Source organism: Plectrocnemia conspersa, unplaced genomic scaffold (assembly GCF_051122295.1).
Source record: "Plectrocnemia conspersa isolate PC_06_02 unplaced genomic scaffold, ASM5112229v1 ptg000002l, whole genome shotgun sequence".
Classification (NCBI taxonomy): domain Eukaryota; kingdom Metazoa; phylum Arthropoda; class Insecta; order Trichoptera; family Polycentropodidae; genus Plectrocnemia; species Plectrocnemia conspersa.
The window spans coordinates 17769151-17788382 of NW_028277166.1; the positions used below are offsets into that span (position 1 = coordinate 17769151).

The following is a 19232-nucleotide window of genomic DNA, read 5'->3' on the forward strand; positions in this document are numbered from 1 at the left end:
TTTGAAAAAGTTTAACTGAAAAGTGAAAATTTATTAATATAATCAATGTTTTATTATATCTTTAAATATACATATATAGAGCTTGTTTTATAAATATAAAAAATATTCTAATAGCTTTACTTTCTAAATACTGTAAGATAAATTATGTAAAAATAGGTTATTAGGTATATATTTTTATACTAGGTTACATATGTATATATTTTTAATATATGTATGTATATTTAAATAACAAATATTATAATTCGGTATACTGTATTTTTATTAGGACTTCTATATATTAAGTAACATTGAGGGAAACCCTTCTAGTCAATCAAAGCGAGCTTGTTTTCACAAGCTATTATTATAACGACTTTAGTGAGCTTTGCAACAAAAAACAAAAACGTACTATTGCTTTCCTGCTTAAAATATCTAATCATTTAAAACGTTGAGAATGTTTTGAAAATGTGAATATAAATAATAAGCCTAGTGTTTCGGGTCAAAAAATTATCGAAAAAATTGCTAAAATGAGAATTTTCATTTCTCGAAAAAATTACTAAAAAAATTTTAAGTGCGTAATACAGGCAAACATGCGTTGGATTATGTATACATATATTTAAAAGCATATGTTGTACTTTATATGTTTTAATATATAAGTATAAATAAATTTCTAATAAATAACAAAATTAATTAAACATTTTTTTTGTATATTCCTCTTAAGGAATAATTGCGTTATGTAGCTCAAAACTTTTGTTAAAAAAAATGTATGAGTATTCACATTGTTTGACAAAGTATTTCCACCGTGAACCACTTTAACGCGAATGAATGGTTACAGCGTAAGGAGAATATTGCGATTTTCCCGACGGCGTCTATCCATCCGTGCGCATCGGAAAATTATGTGTGTATCTTAGCTTCCGGCGCTTGCTTCGACCACAAATGACTTTATTATCCATCAGGTAGGTAGTAGTTGCCAGGTCTTCTCACCTGCGGTCTTATATACCCACGCTTCTCGAGTGTGAAGTCTCTTCGGGCTGATCGCATTATACGTACAAACTACTGAAAGTTTCCACCCGGCCGGAAAAACTACGTCAGTGAAAAGTTCGTTTCACATGCACCGCGTTATACGGGTATGCAATATAGTCAACGCAATATTGTAAAAGTTTTGAGGATTCTCTTTACATTTATACTCATCCATTAGTGTCTATGTTATAATTTATTACTGTATAATGTTAAACGATACACTCTTAACATTACACAGTAATAAATTATAGAGTTTAGAACCATTCACAAGTAGTTTAAACATATATGAAATTGGACTAGCTCAAACTAGAATTTTTATTAAATTTTATTGTGCAGTACAAAAGATTACGTTTTTCGAAGTGTTTGTTTTTACTTCAACAGTTTATGTTTTTTGCTTTTAAGCTTAGCTATCAAAAATACAGTAGCTAGCTGCGTTAAAAAACAGTTTTATTAAGAATGACAGTTTAAAGTTAAACAATTTAAAATTTTGCATTATTTGATTTAATATTCTTTAATAATTTATTGTATATTAAAATTTAACAACATTTTTAGTCCAAGCCCCTATGTATAAATGGATTTATTTCCACGAAAATGCATGAGTGTAATTAGTCTGCATTTGCATGACATTTTTTTGCTCCAAGGATCTGAAAATTTGCTCTGCTGTCTACTTTTAAATTTCAGTTTATATAAATGTAAGTTATTAAAAATTAGTTGGTTTATCCGCGATAATGTTGAGAACAAATTATAAGTGACTTTCTCACTGTATTGTGTGCTATATTGCTACAGTTTATTTCTGTGCGACATTAGAATGACATTTTAGTTAGCCGCAGGTGAAGCTGAGTGTTACAGCTCATATTATATATAATATATATAAATAAAATGTCTTATATTTTAATTAACAATTAAACAATTTTTTTTGTTAGTTGTAAAAAAAGATTGCACATGAATTGTAATATTTTTTTCTAAATATACATTATGTTTTTTTTTTTTTTATATATATATTTTAAAATTTAAATTTATTTTTTCGCGATTTTTTTTTAATAGCATTCTGTTTTTCTATATCTGTATTAAATTAACTTATATTTTTTTTTATATAAATTTAATAATATTTTTATATTTTGTAATGTGACAACCCTAAAAAATAATGTTTTTTTTTTGTAAATGCCACATTGTATATTTATTTTGTACATCATTATCGACACATTTTCGAAAAAAATATTTCAATAGATTTTGTTTTTACTAAAAAATTTCCGGTCTTTAGTGCACGGCCGTACTAATAGTTTGCGGCGTTTAAAAGGTTAAGTGCTCTTGAATGACCGAAATGCTAGTCATAGCGACGATTACTATTTATGTAACTCGAGGAGAAGCTAGCAAGTTGCTTAATTTCTTAAGAAGAAGTTCATTAACCTGTATTTTAGAATCAAGGGACTTCACTGCCTTCGAAAGGCATTCAAGCTCAGTGATCATGGAACAGCGTGGACGAAAACTATGGAATTGGTCCACTAGCGCCTACCGACAGTGATTATCAATTTTTGTAAATAATTATATTAAACAAATTGCAGATGCAGATGCCATCCTTATATCACGCAACATAGAAGGTGCCATTATCATTTAAAAGTTTTAATGCAATTGCTTTTTTTAATAAAATTAATTTATTTACACAATTAAATTATAATAATGATATATATAGAGATTTTAATTTGTACAATATATCATTTTTAGAATATATGTAATGTTTTGTGATAAAACGCTTCAATCAATTGCATATGCATTTTTATACTTTAGCACACAATCGACTATACTATGCTATACACATATATATTGTAGTGTTTTATACTTAAAAAATTACTAAAATATTATAAGAAAATCTATTATGTGTGTCAATTACACAGTTATTAATAATACAAAATTACGCGCTATAGTTTACCACGCAAAATTGAAAGCGCTGTTAAATACGCATCAATGGTTATAAACATTAAACTACAGATCAATAGAGTTTATTATATCATTCACTATTTATACAAATTATCATATATGCTTATGACAATAACACGTATCAAAATTAAATTTCATAATTCATATTCATGAAATGATTATGTATAATGGATAGATTTTACTCATTTTCTTCAGATCAATTTTTTTTTTATTTAGTGTGATATTTTATTATGTTTAATTAAATATGGTTACACGCATAGTAGCTTTCTCGAACTCTCTAAAGCCATAAGAATGTACAAGTATAGTACAAAATACGGAATTCAGAAATCATACTGAATTGTGTTTAATCAATAATACAAGTATTTATGGAATAATTTAAGACCTAACCTCGTGGGATTTATCCGCAACTATCTATAAAATCTTTATGACTCCACCCGCTTTAGCGTGATGTATTACATACAGGAGAACAGCGTTTCAGACAAGCCATGTATCTATATTCATTCGTAATATTATTTTATATTAATGAATATGAATATAGTAATTATTATAATTTTAAGTACATATTTGTATCGACTAATTCTGTTTTACATCCATCTATCAACACATCTCTCACAAATTCGCATAAATAATTGACTTTAATTTATTCTCTTTCAGTCAATAACCGACTATATCTAATTTATATTCCTTTCACTACTTGTATACTGTCACCTACATAATAAATTAGTATATTCTGTAAATAAATGGATTAAACAATATTGATATTTACAATGTTTTTTTTATATATACATATTTTTATATTTTTATACATACATATATATATATACAATGTTTTTTTTATATATACGAATTTTTTACTATATAAGCATCCTAATGACGTACTGTAAAAAATAAATGACCAAAAGCCGCATTAAAATCGGTTAAGCCGATCTCAATGTTAAACGTTGAAGATCGACATAAAATATTTTAATTAGTCTTTAATATAAGTAAAGATGATCACCTTTAAAATTAATATAAAATTAAGGTGTAAAAAACTTAAATAAAATATTATGTGTCAAGAAATAAAACATTTTGTTTAAGATAATAGGAATTTGTACGTTTTTTTTACTTTTGCTTTTTTAATAACGAATAATAATTCCTATTTAATGAAGCATTTTACAGTTTTCTTATTATCTTAAAATATCAAAGAAATCCAATTTACTTCATTTATAGCAAATAATGAAAGTGTTTTGTAGTGCAATTAAATTAAACTTTTATTATTTTGTATATAAAAATATTATTTTCAGTACTACATTTAAATAGTTTTATTCGTATTCTACATAAAAAAAATAACATAAAAATATAAGTTAACGTTATAATTTATTTTTAAATAAAAATATTACAGTGAAGCACAAGCATTGTATAATTTAATTACATTTTCTAAAACTGCTCTACAACAAAGAAAACTCTTGTTTTGTTAAAAAATTGTTTACGTTAATTAATATACACATAATACGCTACTGTTTATTAATAACCTAAAGCTTAATTTCTGGAAACAATTTGCGTTACACTAAACACATTTCGCTCTGTTATTCGAGTTGCAAATTCAATTACTCTCTCGTGATTTTTCTCCCTTTTTATTTAACGTTAACCATCGACACTTATTCTCAGCCGGGGAAATCTAATAACGCAAACATGACTGCAAACTGTACTTGACTTGTAATCGAAATGTATAATACAATATATCAACAACAACAGTGCGGCGATATGTTTCGTATAAAACGTCGAAGATTAAATGAAAGCGTGTTTTGAACATGAAGTATGAAAGCGAAGATGAATATTTAATCCGCCGTGGGTTTGTTCATACTTTGACCTGAAGAGGCGTTGACCACTGATTGAAAACATAGTTTAATTCATATGTGATTAGCTTCGTTATTAACTATGATCGACACATGAAAGTTTGATATTTATAACCTATCGACAAAGCAAAACAAAGAACAACTTATATTTAATAACATTGTTCTCGTTAAATATTTTTTTAATAATTAACATCTAGATGATTTTCCGTTTGTTACAAATTAATTTCAATATTTTATATTAAAAAATAATTGAAATTAATAGGCTTTCTAAGATTCACCAATCTCACGGTTAAACAATAAAAATAAATTTGAGCTTAGCTATGTTTAATTAAAAAATATGTCACTGATTCATAGATTTTTAGTCTAATCTATTACTACTTATAAAAATAATGTGGATTGCATCCCGTTATAATGCATTAGGTTAACGCCTGCTATGTTACAAGGGAATATTACAATGGATGTAGAATAATTATATTCGGTGTTTTAAGAAGGCGTGTGAAAATTTTTTTTAAATTGTAATACTCTACTTATATATAGCTCATATAACTTGCTTTTTTAATTTTTTTTTTTATAATTAATTAGGTTTTAGCGCTTTGGTTCGATGTACATATATATTTATATTAAATATATCTAATATGCATATCAGAAAGTTTATAATAATAATATACCTAATCTCTATATCAGCATGTACAGATTAATAAACATAATAAACGTAAAAGGGAAGGATATGCTATTAATTCTCTAATCTAAGCAATTACCTTAATCAAAACAGCTTCTTTTATAATTACTTTGTTAAAATTCGTGTGTTTTAAAAGAGAAAAAATATCATAAATTATTTATTAAAACATATACACAAAAATTCTTGAAAAACTTGTAATGAAATTTTTCTTTGAAAAAATATTGAAAGTTTATTGTTTTAATTTCCTTTTTATTTAATATGTATTTTTTTACAAAATAAAATATTTTATTATTTATGGATCAATATATATAGAAATAAATTTAAATAGGCAATAATATTATTCGGTTAAATCGACATTGATCGATAAATCTTATAGTTTAAATAAAATACAGAGCTCAATTTTTATTTTATTATCGTGCGTAACTGGAGATTATCTTATCTGTTAATATACTACCCAAAATCAGACTTTCAGGAAAGGAGTCGGTAATTTCGACAAATTACTAGTAATTACGTGAGTAGGTAATTTCAAAAGAAAATGTGTCAATGACATAAAACTAAATAAAGTACTCAAGTTAGAATAAAACTAAATATATCTAACATATTTATTTTAAACGTATAAAAATTACTTGAAAATATTTATTTTTATCTAAAAAATATTATAATCAATCCCTTGTAGATATTAAAATAAAATATATAAGAAAATATAGCTGTGGGGATTCCAAACACCTGCACAATTAATTAAAAGGGCATTCTAACGATTATTTCGAAAATGAAGACAAATACTATCTCGAAAATAAGGCAAGAAGTCAAGAAGAGAGATCTTGGGACTAAACAATTGTTTATATTTCATGTACCACATATTAGCACATCCGTCTCGAGGCGTAAGCACACGGAAAAATACCCTTTGTTTGGAAAAGATGTGCGATAGACAATGCGTTGCACTCTGTGTAAAAACACTATTGTTATCTTTTCTGGCGATTTTGATTTTAAGGCAAAAACACTTTTTATGTGTGTCTATGAAGCGATACAATTGCCCCGCCAAGATTCCATCTGCGATATAAAGCAATATAAAATATGTGCCCATTGCTTACAGAGAGATAAACGAGTAGGTAGCAAGAGTAACGCAGACGGAGGAAGTCGTTCCAACGGCATCACAGCCGACAATAATTCAACTTGACACTCCAGCTAAGTCTCTCCGACTTTCCAGACCAACTATTTAAACTTTACCACATGATAACGGCAGCTATGTGTAGTATTTTATAAATACTTAATAAAATAAACTGCTACCAGCTTTTTCGACGTTTATTTTGTTTGCAAAAGGAAACACAAACTAATTTTCGAACAGTAGAAAAAAAGGTTAAGCAGTGATGAAAAAATAAATTATTTTTAAAACAGGTTCACATTTGATTTTCATACATGTCCTGTGTTATTCTCACGTAATATTTAGTAAATAATATTTATAATGACTTAATATAAATTTTATTTATAATTATTAAATAGCTATTTTATTAAACATATAATGATTAAATTTGTTGCGTAGCGCGATCCTATTCTTTTATTAAGCTACTTAATTGTCTTCAAAAGGTTCGTAGAATTTTAGACATCATTCCTTTTTGGCATAATAAATAAAACATCCTTAAATACAGTCTACTAAATGCTAAAAAATAATATTAAGTAATATAACAAACTCTTAGTACATGTGAGTGGTATATCCACCCCCGATATATATTGAGGTATTTATATTTTAATAAAAAATATGTATTTTATTTAAATATAATACTTATTTAGCTAATAAACAAATATAGAAAGTTATTATCCTTTTATAGAAAAATTAATACGGGAATCATTATTAAAAATAGCTCATGTTTATATTTATTATTGTCATTTGCTTTTAGTTATTCATTGAATGCATCAAAAATAAAAATAATACAGCAAATTTGATTTGAGTTTTTCATATCGTTTCTCTTGACTGTGTAAATATTATGACACAAGTATTGATAATATCGACATTTCATTAATTATATGTACTATTATTTCAGATTAAAAGAACTGCAGTTAGAGCCGGTTTTAATAATAAAAAGTCTAGTTTTACAGATTACGCTATTTTCCTGAATGTATAGCAATTTAAAATAAATATTTAGAGAGGTGATGAATAATAATACAACTTAATTATATTTACGAAGCTTTACAACTACCATTAAAAAATGAACTGGGCAAAAGTAGAGAATGAAAATCGAGCTATAAATATGTTGATGTACATCTGGACTCTGAGCTCATAGTTTGTAAGCATATTTCATTCTAACGGGCTTGGCGTCATTGCGCACCTCAGACCAATACTGAATAGAAATAGAGAAAGAAGTAACACAATTAACGCTTTTTTTAAACAAAAAATAATTATAATATACCTTTTACAACAATTTAAAAAAAACTAAATAATCATAATTAGCAACATATAACAATAAATAAAAAAACAAATTCGTATTCACACGTTACAATACTATTATACTATTTTAGGTAATGGCAATAATCTATAATACTAATCTCAAGTATCGGAGATAAAAACAACCAGCAATTTAAATATAAGCTCATAATACCAAACCATATATTGCTTTTGAGGCAGAAACACATTTCAATAGTTCCAGATTTAAGGCTAAATATTTTTTTAATAATTTATAGTCCTTGATTTATTTATCTATTATTCAAATATGTTTTTTTTACTCTTTATTATATTGTATATTATAAAAACATTACAATTGTAAATGTGAAAGTAGTTAGAAACATGTGAATATATTTTATTTAAATATATATTAAAAAAAATATTATATAGTTCAAAACTAGTTTTATAAAAACAAAATATGTTATATAATAACAACACTTCTTTGTTTATTATTTTATTGTAAATGTAAACCTTCCGTTGCAACACGACGAACATAACAAATCTTGCAATGCAATACAAGATAAACACAATCAACCACTACTAAGTAAGTAGCCAGACACCAGATTTAGATCAGTCTATAGTTGGTATTACAACTTACAATCAATAGATGTAGTATAGTTAAAAACATACATGATTCTAATCCATGTTTTTCAGGCATTGCTCACCACTGGTCTACTGTGCTGAATAGTTAGTTAAATATATATAGAACTACAAACGATTTTTAAAGAAGATGACTACCTGCAACGTTATTTTCAGTACATTTTTATCACTGACTACATCCTTAAAACAATAGTATTTTTATAAAAATGACTCAAGAGATTGTGTATATAAATATTAATGTATAGTTTGAAATTTACCACGCGTTTGGCGAGAATCGCTAAAATTATATTAGACATTTGTCGTATTTCATACATATTGCGGAATAATGTTTTTGTTGTCAAATCAAATTGAAAATAGTCATTCTTGTTTTTAAAAGCAATTTTGTGAGAGCATTTCCAATCCATTACCTCGCAAACGTGTAAGTTTCGCACTGTAATATTCCCGACGGTTCTTTCATAATAAATTTTCACAGTATTATTAGGCGAGAAGAAAACGAAAAGCGCATCGGTGCATCAGACCCTCGCGAAAGTTGACAAGACAACTTTCCTTCACCCCTCCGCTTTTTGGCCAATCGCCACCCACGATTTCACCCCCACCGCCCGACGCGCCGCCTCCGCCCCCTGCACGACTATATAAACGACAACCTGGCTCTGCAGCGCCCTGTTGATTCTGCCCTTCGCCGGTGACCAGCATCCACTGACAGCAAGAGAACCATCAGGACCAACGCCGTAAGGTTAGCCCGATTTATTTACTTAATTATTTTATCGTATTTAATGAGTAATGAATTCATTAGGGGGAAAAGGTTACTATACACGGTTTTTACGCGTTTTTTCATACCCATGTGAACTACGCTTGTATAATATTAATAAGAAAAGTTGAGCTCGTCTTATTTATTTATTTATTACGTAGCTTTAAAAGTTGCGAATAAGTTAAAATATGTGGCAGATAAAATAAGTAATTTAATAATTATTAATAAAGCACTATAAATTACAAAGAAAATTATGCGATACATTTTTATTTATTATTATTTAAAATATATTGTTGATCATATCATTATAAATTTTGCTTAAATTAAAAGTAACACGTATTATGGTTCTAATAACTTATTTATCGATTAAATATTTAGATTTAAAAATATAATATAATAACTGTGGATTACTTGTAAAAAGTTGTTGATGGTAATTTTGGTATTATTTATTGAAAGTATGTTTGAAATTAACAATGGCGCACTTTAATTATTATTATCTAGACCTTTACAAACTTTTACTAAAATCGTGTTTTACTATTTTTAATTAAATACGTCATTCATAAGTACATATTTTTCGATTTGAGGTAAAAATATTACTATTTCACATTTATTTATTTAATATTAAAATAATTTATATTTTACTAATTATACTCTTAAGTAGTTTAAATATCGGCTTATATTAATTTAAAAAAACAGTTTAAACCAAAAAATATAATTTAGTTTTTATTATATATAAAATATGAATAATATAATGTTATAATATTCTTAACTGAAAATTGCACATTTTATTACTAGTTTTTTTTTTAATATTTTTATATCATAGCTAGTTTTTATTTTATATAAATTATTTATGAAATATTAGTTATTTAATTAAATAACTTTATTTGTAATAAATTTTATTATAAATAAAATACTTTTTAAAATATTTTAAAAACTATAAATTGCAAATTTAATTATGACATTTTTCTATAATATATACATTTTGTATTCAGACTATATATTGTACATAAAATATTATTTTTTAACGTTATTACTTAAAAACAATATTTAACAGTTTTTTTCATAAAGAAAACATTCTTTATAATTGCACGTTTTTCAACAAATTTACAAAAATTTATTTAAAATGTATTTAAATTAGATAAAAATATTTTAATATTGAGTTACACTAATTGAAAACCAATATTTAAGAAAATATTTTTTATGATTTAAACTAAATTTTTAGTTCACATAATTTTTTTTTAACTATATTAATCAGAAAACAATATTTTATAATAAATATTAAAATAAATTTATTGTTTATAATAGTTTAAAAATATTAGTCAAAAAATGCACATTTTATTGGCACCTTTTTAATTTTTTTATTTAAGCTAATTATTATTGTATTTAAATTATGTATATTATAATATTTGCAAATATTTAGTAAAATAAAAAAAATATGTTCAGTTTAAAATCATATATTAATACCACTGATACTATGAAAATCGCACATTCTAAAAATTATTTCTCGGGAAAATTTGACAACTCCATTATCACTGGAAACAACGCTTCAAAACATTTTTTCACCATGTTTTTATTTGCGCAACTGTCACAAATGTGCTTGTCTTGGATTAACTTAAAAAATGAAAATGTGTGAAAATAAATTGAGATAAAATATAAGCAAATTAATGTAGAGGATCTTACTAAAATAAATAAAATTATTTAACTATGTTTCTTATTCTTCTTTCAAAGAACAAAATTTCATTGATTTAAGGTCGTTGATAGATTAATTTTATAATGGTGATTTGAATAACTTATTTATTCCTGATAATTAAATATCAAATACAATATTTATAGAAGTAAATTAAAGTAAATATTTCACTATGTTTTTTTTCATTTAATGTTGAGAGGTCAAGTTAAGTAAAATTGAACTTCGATTGTATAAAAAATACAACTCTTTGCCTATCTTTCTAGGGTGAAATAAACCGTATGGGATAATGATATGATAACAAAGCGGACAAATATTCACATTGTGAAAAAAATCTATAAATCACACATTTTTCTACAAAATATATTATACTTATTTAATGGTTAAGTTTTACAAAAAAGCCATTATTAAAAACTTACTTTAAGACAATCATAAATATACTCAAGATGTTCTTTATCTATATGCCCCGAATATTTATTACTTAATTATAAGTATAAAGTTCATAAATTATTTAATTGTTGACAATTGAAAAAGCGAAATAGAATTTCATACAAAAACATAAATAATAAGTAGTATTCAAGTTCAATTTATAACTTTGTCATATAAATAAATTAATAACATACAGTGCAATAATTTATAATTTATAGTATTAGTTCGTTTTACTTTTTAAAAAATTAAATAAAACAATTCTATGACCCATAAAATTTATTGTTATGTAATACTTGGTAGCCATAGTTTTAAATTATAAATAGGAATATACAATGTGACACATGTACATGTTCAATGACTTTACAACTAACCGCTTTATAGTGCACAGTATTAGTGGATCAAAAATTTTTAGTAGTATAATAGGACTACAAAAAATAATATTTATACTTATTTATAAAAAAATCAATTATAAATCATTAATATATTTACCAAAAAAATATTATTACACATTTGATTTATTAGACGTTTAACATGCATTTAAATATTCGTGCTAAACCCTTATCAGATTGATTCAATATCATTATTAATTTACATTATAATCAATGTTGGAAATAGTATATATTGGTGAAATTAATACTCAATTATAGTACCTGTACGTTTTCTATAGGATGAGATAAGCTAAATCTATTCATTCAGAGAATTAGGTACCATAGAAAAGTATCTTTTCAAAAGAAGTCCATGACTTTTTCATAGTTGATAATTACTAATTTAATATATCAAATATATATTTTACATCTACATGTAAAAAATAAATAGTACTTGATTAAACATAATACAATACACATTTGTATATATTATTTATATACAATTATGCTTTATGAGTGACATTAAATTACTGTTCTATTACCATAGTATGACATACTAAATCTATTATTAATCAATTATCGATTTTTTTCATATGAAAATGCGTTTGCAATCCCGAATTTTCAAAATATCCATAAAAAATAATAATTATATGTTGGATTATGAAAAATATATATTAAAAGCTATTTAGGAATTAATTAATATATGTTTACGTAAGCTTGCACATTCAAGTTATATTTAATAATATGTTATACTATATTCTAAATACTATAACGAAACTAATATTATATCATAAATAATGAGATATCCGATACTAGGGTTTCGAACATTTAGGTTCTTATAATTAAGGGATTCTTTTCCTATAGAATTTATATAGGTGCGATGCTTAACAAGAACATGTGTATAAGCAGAATTAATTTGATTAAAAACGTAGAATTCTTACGTAGGTAATATGCGAAGCATTGATGCTTTTTATATTGAAGTGATCGGATTAATCTCGAATTTTACATTGAAATCTGACGAATGTTTTACTATAAAAAACGTATTGCGTGATTATTTTCTCTCTTGACTCTATCTGAATATATATTTTTGATATTGTGAGATTTCCGAGAAAACGATATGTCAAGTCAAAACAACAGATAAGATGTAGTGATTTCTTGTTGCCCTTTATACCGATTTGGTAGATAAATTAAAGACGTTAGTGAATCCATCAGTAAGATTAAAACAAAGTTACGCATCTTACTTTCAGTGTTTGTGCTGATTTATTGACATTTATAAATCTGATTTACATCAATCTATGTATATACATATATATATATAAAATATTTTATATTATAATTATTTTATATTTCAATCTCAATTTGCTTCCATTTTAAATTATTTTAAAGCCTTTTTATATATATAATTTAAAATGTTCCATGTAGAATTTTACATGCTTACGTTGTAATATTTCATTACAATATTTTAACACAAATAGCAACCCAATGAACAATATGTAAGATTAAATTGTGTGAAAACACATGTTTCCTGCCAGGACTTATGCATAAGCTGTTCCTTTATAAAAGCATAAGGATCAGAATATTATCAAGGCAAAACCGGCATATTTTCTCTGTACATGAGTATACATACACAAACATCGATTTGCATTCATTCGTCGACCGAACGAGAGTGTGAGGATTTTATGATTTATGTTGCTATTTGCATTCTATGTTAACATTAGATTATGTTAATTATGATTAGAAATCAAAGGAGTTCTATCTTAAAGGAGTATGTATATAATTTATTACGAGTAATTCGTGATCATGGCCAGAAAATCACGGCCGAAATATAGAATCGCGATGATTTCCAAGAAAACTAATCTTAGTTTGCTATAGTATAATACACTAAGGAACATATATCACTAGTTTATGTTTCACTAATTTGGTTTAATGTTACTGCTTTGTTTTGCTCCAAAAATTTAAGCCTGAGCCATTATCACACGAATGTTAAGCTAAGGCATTTCCGGTTACATTATAGACGGAAATTTGCGACTATTTGATATATTGACTAAAGCCATAGGTAAATGGTGAAGACGATACGAAATTTATATAACAAAGATGTTGATGTGTTTCATTGTAATATTTGTAGAGATATACATATATACTATATATATATTGATTTATATATACTAAATACTACGTACGCACATAAATTCATATTATCTCAGAAAACTGAAACCATATTTTATTTCGCGTATAACTGTATTTTAAATTCAATTAATTTTATATAAAAAATTGTAATATAACAAACTTTATTTCAATTAAAAATGTTATGTAACCGAATATCAAACGAAAGCCAAACATATTTCACAATATACACAAAACATTTATTGTTTCATTGTTTGAAAATCATTTTTGACAATTTTAGTTTCAATTAATTGTGATTAAGAAATGTAAACTCTTTGTCGGTTCTTTCTCGTAATGACAATTTTAGATTAAATTATTTTATTTAGTAGAATTGGTTCACCATAAGGTAATAAGAGTATATTTTTATATCTAACTACGGGATTTTCATGTTTATATTATAAATACATCATTATAAAAAATCTAGTATACAGGCATATATGACAAGCACCTGATTTTTCTTAATTTCTGTCGTTTAGTCGATTTTAAATTTATGAACCTCCTATATTTTTATTAATTATAAATATTTAACGTTCAAGTGTCAAGTCCTTTTTGCTTCATATTATTAAAGTTTCAAACCTTTAAATGAATAGTTAAACTATAATTAAATTACTATGTAAAAGGAATATATCTAAAAATATACTAATCTTTTTCTAGACAATGTTCTTTGTTAAATAAGATAACATAATTCAATTTGTAGTTTATATTTTAGATATATGTATAACCTATAGAACTACTGTATTTCCGTGTAATTATTACTGAAAGTGGCGATGAATGTCGTGCAATGATTTTATTTTAATCAAGGGTGATGTCACTATTAAAAATAAGTGTTCACGGGTAATATACACTACACATCTATTTAATTTATATATTTATCTATACTTTTATATTTATTATGCTACGTAAAATTAAACATTAAAATTGCTTATTAAATCTCATATATTTATTATTAAAGACAAAATTGGTCAAAAATTTGCCTTATAATATAAGCCATAAAGTTTTCTAATTTTTAAATGGTGTTTCACATTAAAAATCTATCAAGCTGTTTGGAGTATTATTTATGAGAATATACTCTAACTAAAATTTCTTGGGAGGAATATATTTAATTTTTTTTTATTTTACTTTTGAAGATTTTTATCATCTAATTATATACTTTTAATATAAATATTAAAAGAAAAGTATTTTAAAGTCAGAATTTCAAGCACGTAGAATTCTTAAGAATGATTTTAATTTGTCAATACTGTTTTTATTATTTGTAAATTATTTTCAATATCAGTATAAATTATTAAGATTTTTTCTATATATTCACATTAAAAATATATTGTATCACATTAAAATTTAAAAAAAACTGTCTCGAATCCAGCCCGAAAATATTTTTTAAAATATGTCATTTCAGTAAAATCATATCGGAATATATTTTCACCAGTAGATATATATTTTTACCAGTGATAATATGTATTACCTGTCAGGTGTTAGTAAAATTATATGATTTTAACTTTTCTATATATATATATATAATATATATATATATATATATATATATATAGTAATATTTTATACATATGTATATACTTACATACTTATCAGTATTTATATACATTTGATGTATAAATGTTACAGTGAATGTGATTTATTTGGTAAAGTTACATGTTCACTAGTAAAGTCCATTTTTATCAGTAGATATATATTTCAATTAACGAAAAAATAATTTAACTGACCATTTGACAGCTACGAAATTATCAGTAACAATTATCACTTCTCAAAAGGCAAACATCCGCGTCAAAAGCAATTAAATAGTGCCGTCGCCGTCGCAGTGCGAACGCTCGGTAACATGGGCTACCTCAGGGGAGAGGGTAGCCCTCTGAGCTTAACTCAGCTTACTGCACGATCTCCGAGGATGCCTCAAAAAAATAAATAAGCAGCTTCAGAAAAGTATATTCCCACCAATTAACCTATATGGCAAAACTCCGTGTCTCTAATGTACGTACTAAGAAATACCCTAATGAAGCGTGAGTAATTTTCGGAGTATAATACGTTGGCTATTGGTGACCAATAAAAATTATTATTTACGATCCCAATAAAAATATTTTCACATACATATCTATATGTATATAAAAAAATTAAAGAAAGAATTAATAAATCGAACTTAATTCAAATCCATTATTAATATTTCACCTGCGGCTAACTTTACTGTGCTACCCATCAATCTGGGTGCTTTATTTATTAGTAATTTCAAAAACATATTATTTCTACAACCGATAACTATACTGATATCGTAATAATAAATGGGCTTAAAGGCCGGTTATCAGCTAATATGTTATTACACAGGCACTATTATATTTACCATTATTCTGAAAAGGTATTGTAACGTATTGTTAATGTTTTCAAAACCCTTAAAATTAAACGTGTATCGAAATATACAACGAATATCAAACATGAATAAGTAATTCATTCGTAAGTCTAATATTTAGTCATTTAACCCTTCGAAGTATGTTCGACGTTAACTAAGCAAGCAGATCGTTTTTAATCTTTGCCATAATGACTACGTCACGGATTCGCTAATCTGGCCCATTAACAACGCGTTTTCAAACATAACGTTACGCAGCGAGCGTAACCGGAGTTATTTATTGCCGCACAGAGTAACGGTTCTCATTTCGTGATGCGAAAAATCCGAAGAGATCCTCATGCATTAGTGATATAGTAGGAAACAGATTTTAAGCCCAGTTTGCTACTAAGGTTTTGGATTATTTTATCTGGCTGTCAATATATATCAGTTTTCATGCACTGTTCGTGACATTGCGACATAAAATTTAACACGAAAAAAGCATACATATCTCATGTTATTTTTCGTGATTTATTTATTTGCATGGCGAAGCAAGACAGATTAAAAATTAAAGCCACTTAAATCGTTAGAAATATTTTTTTAATTGCTTCAATCATATATGAATAATTTACGATATTGATAAAATAATATTAAAATCAATCTAATATATTATACATACATTTACTCAAGATGTTCTTAATCTCTATCCTCTGAATATTTATTACTTAATTATTAGTATAAAGTTTATAAATTATTTAATTGTTGACAACTGAAAATGCGAAGCAAACATTGAATTTTATACAAAAACATAAATAATAAGTTGTATTAAAGTAAAATTTCAATCTAAACCATACAAATAAATTAATAACATGCAGTTCAATAATTCGGAATTCATAGTATTAGTTTACGTTTTACTAGTTTAAAATTACATAAAAAAATACTATGATCCAGAAAATTGATTATTATGTAATAGTAAGAAGTCATAGTTTTGAATTGTAAATAGGAATATTCAGTGTGACATATGTACATGTCCAATTACTGCGTTATATTGCACAGTATTGGTGGATCAATGGTTCTCAATAGCATAATGGGACTACCATCTTTGTAGGATGGTTTGTGTTATAAATTAATTAATTCAAGTAAATTTAAAACTCAAATTTTTCATCGACTTGTATATTAATCGATGCAAGAATTTTTCGTTTTTTGAGCCATTCGTTGTATGTAGATACTTCATTTAAATCTATATAAAAAGGTGTTTAACTACATAGTTAACATGTTCTTATGATACATGAATTATGATACCAAAATTTTTAGGATGAGAAGTAATCTTATTTGACTAATAAATCTGTGCAAGAATTTGTTTAAGTATTTTATCAATTTTATTCGCATAAAGCATTTTTAGTAAAGAAATTTATCATATGCTCTCCGGGTCATTATCACAGAGTGAAAGTTCTCATAATATGCTTGAACAACAAGGCTTAATGTTTACCAGTCTTTTGATGAGTACTGAAACGTTGAATCATAACCTATTGTTTTAACTCTAGATATATGTGTTCATTTTGTATTTGTATGTTAAAATTTGAATGTCAAACATACAAAATGTATCAAGGATAAATCTGCTTAAAACATAACTATCTTTGTGTTATTTACCGAACTGTAAATATTTTTAAGGGCTTTCATTTAAATATCTTACGTTTCATTTAATTTTTCTTGCTCCTTTTTTCGCCAAACTTGACATTTTTCACTGGGGTTTGTATCTAATTAAAACTAATTGACCGAGGCTTCTGGTCGACCGGCGATAGCCGCCCAATCGGTTTCCGAGGTTGAAAATCGGCTATTACACACTCACACCCCTGTGCCCCAAAAGGGATGCTGGATACATATTTACGCCTTCCCGTTATGACACTGCTTAAAATCGACACCAAAGTCAGCACTTGCAAGTTATTTTTATAACCAAGGTTCAGAAAAGGTGTTGTTGATTTAGTCAATGACGCGTGAGCTTCTCTTCTTTATTGTGGAGTGATTTTTTTATTATGTATTATAAAAAAAATACTTACAAATTTATGGTTATTGGTGCAAATAAACGATAAACGTTCTTCTTCACCTAAATATATTATCAACATATATTCAATATGTTTTTTTATTAAATTGTCTGTTTAGAATGACTCTGTCAATTTATATTCACAGCATAAATTGCTTCTAAGATTATTGCTTTTTTTTTACATGTATGTAAAAATATTAGTTATCATGTATTTGATACAATCAGTTTTACTTTGTTTCAAATGCAGACATGTGCTAAGAAGTTATATCATATAAATACAGAAGAATCATAACTTTCAATATAAGAACCACTTTCGTACAGCAATTACTTGATGGTGTTAGCTTGTTAACTTAACTTATTATCATTTTCAGACACACATAGATTATTATCGAATTAAGATTGAACTAAAATTAGAATAATTACATAGCACTATTTAATGATTTTTAATTAAATTTATTATCAAGTTAATAATATTTATTATTACTGTCAATTGCAACATCTCTTATATTGTATGATATCGTAGTTCTCTCTATTGTTGTTCAGTAAACAGATTTACAATTACTTAAATATAACTTATAATGAAGTTTTCCTCCCTAGATAGCGCATAATAAAGTACGAATTGAACCACAGTAAGATACCCCTACTATTTGGTGTAACAGTGAAACATATACAATAAAATATATGTATTCATTAAAACAATTTTTTTTAACAATTTTATTAATATGTATTTAAAACACTACTTGTTAATTTATTTATAGGATATTAAATTTTTCTTTTAAACATAAATCATGTTGTTATGCAATTGAAAAAGGAATAGGGTATGTTAATAAATAAAAATAATTAATTCAATACAATTTTATAATACATTTCAATGAAAATCCTACTAATTAAGCGAGAAAGAAAACTTTATTCATCAATGCAAAGATTTCGTGGAATTTTTTTACCCGGTAACTTTATAAATATTCTAGTATATACAGTCAGTTCTCGAGTTACGACGGGA

General features: G+C 25.7%; 1 protein-coding gene across 1 annotated transcript in view; it reads left to right on the plus strand.

Moving 5' to 3' along the window:
- Positions 1–9051: 9051 nt before the first annotated feature.
- Positions 9052–19232, plus strand: part of sNPF (short neuropeptide F precursor) — a 50688-nt gene continuing 40507 nt past the window's right edge. The window contains exon 1 of the mRNA XM_088205609.1: positions 9052–9215. The gene's annotated coding sequence lies outside the window, so the exon portion shown is untranslated. The remainder of the gene's footprint in view (positions 9216–19232) is intronic.